The sequence below is a fragment of the Austrofundulus limnaeus genome, unplaced genomic scaffold (assembly GCF_001266775.1).
Source record: "Austrofundulus limnaeus strain Quisiro unplaced genomic scaffold, Austrofundulus_limnaeus-1.0 Scaffold201, whole genome shotgun sequence".
Taxonomy (NCBI): domain Eukaryota; kingdom Metazoa; phylum Chordata; class Actinopteri; order Cyprinodontiformes; family Rivulidae; genus Austrofundulus; species Austrofundulus limnaeus.
In genome coordinates this window covers 533094-534772 of record NW_013952603.1, presented here as the reverse complement: position 1 = coordinate 534772, position 1679 = coordinate 533094, and the positions used below count along the sequence as shown (strand labels likewise).

The window sequence follows — 1679 nt, the reverse complement described above, 5'->3', positions numbered from 1 at the left end:
ACACACACACACACACACACACACACACACACACACACACACACACACACACACACACACACACACACACATATAAATGTTTCCGAGCTGTTGTAGATGCTTTTTTGAAACTTTGTTGCTGCTTTTGCTCTCCTTTCTGCAAATCAAACTCTTACTTTTAATCACTTTTTTCCCTCCCTCTCTYACTTTTCTGCCATTCTGACTTTGAAATCAAGTTAGCCGAGCCACTAAATAAAAAATAAAATAAAAAAAAACGTTGAATTTTAATAACCTACCAATGCTTTCTCTCACATACAACATAGCATTAGCAATCAATGTCTCAGCATAAACCTTTTTACCCAGGCTGCACTTAAAATATTCACCAGTGATGTGACACACACACAAACACACAAGTTGCGGTGCACAGGCATTGGTTATGGGGAGGAGGGGGGTTAAGGACATTCAGCTCCTCGAGTCGACAGCCCTAATTTAGGAGACGGATTCAATCACACACACATACAGAATGCAAAACGCTCCAATCACTGGAAGAAAGCAGGAAAGGGCCCTCCATCGCTCTCCCTCACCCCTCACTGTCCATCTCACCGGCTTTCTCTCCTGTGCTCCCTCGCTCCCGTTTTGTCTCTCTCTCTCTGCCTCTCTTGGACAGGCACTCGTTTGGCTGTGTTGATTGAAAACAGGTTTTAGATTTGGGGAAATGATAGGGCGAGTAATGGGCGCGCTGACGAAAGGATAGCCCTTCTCCTGTAATGGGACATGGAGCGTATATTTCCCCCCTTGGACTCAAATAGACGCTACTCCAGCGATCTGGGTGCACTCAGTAGGCGTCAGCCACAAGGCCTCTTTAGCCACAGTTCWCCCTGATTGATGTCACTTGATTAGAAAGGGCCGCCGGGCCGAGTGATTTATTTATTTGATTAAGTATTTATGTATGTATGTTATTTATGTATGTATGCCTGAACCTTGCGAGCGTGCAGTCCAGAGAGAGGCAGTGAGAGACTGAGACAGCTGACTTAAATATAACGTGTAATCAACAGATGACCACTCAGAGAATGGAGGAAGCTGAAATAGAGGGATTGTGGGGTGGTGGTGGTGGTGGGGGGGTGGGGGGTACTAACATGATTATAGCCTCCATTTTTGCTTTCTTTTATTTCTGTCTTTGCCCAGATGCAAGAAATCATCACCAATCAATTCTGGCCTCTCCTCTCCTCTTTATGTTCCTCTTGTGCTTCGCCGCATTGGTGATCCATGCACACTTTTGCTTCCTTTCAGTCTTTCTTTGTGTCTCCTCATAATTCATTGCATCATTTTTCACCAGGAAATGGACAAAAAAGAAAAACCCGTCCTAAATCGGACAATTTGTGCAGCCATTCTTAAAACCTGGTAGAAATTGGTCGGTTCCACGTTGTTCGGTGAAATACGGATCTCTGTTTTGAAAGGGAATTGGAGTATTTGTGTTAACAGACAGATATTTACAAAAAGTTAGCTCAGATAACCTTAGCTTAGTCTGAAAATGGATTCCTGTCTGGAAAAAAACAACTTAATAAACCCTATTTTGTATTAWATTATAGAAAATAAGTTTAAAGGGCCGGTGATGTGCTTATCCTTCAAATACAAAAAGTCAAAGAAAATATATTTATATTTAAGAATTGGAGTATTTGTGTTAACAGACAGATATTTAC

General features: G+C 42.2%; 1 protein-coding gene across 1 annotated transcript in view; it reads left to right on the top strand.

The window, feature by feature from the left end:
• pola1 (polymerase (DNA directed), alpha 1) overlaps window positions 1–1679 on the top strand; it is a gene marked incomplete at its 5' end in the record, with an annotated part of 86945 nt that overhangs the window by 73590 nt on the left and 11676 nt on the right.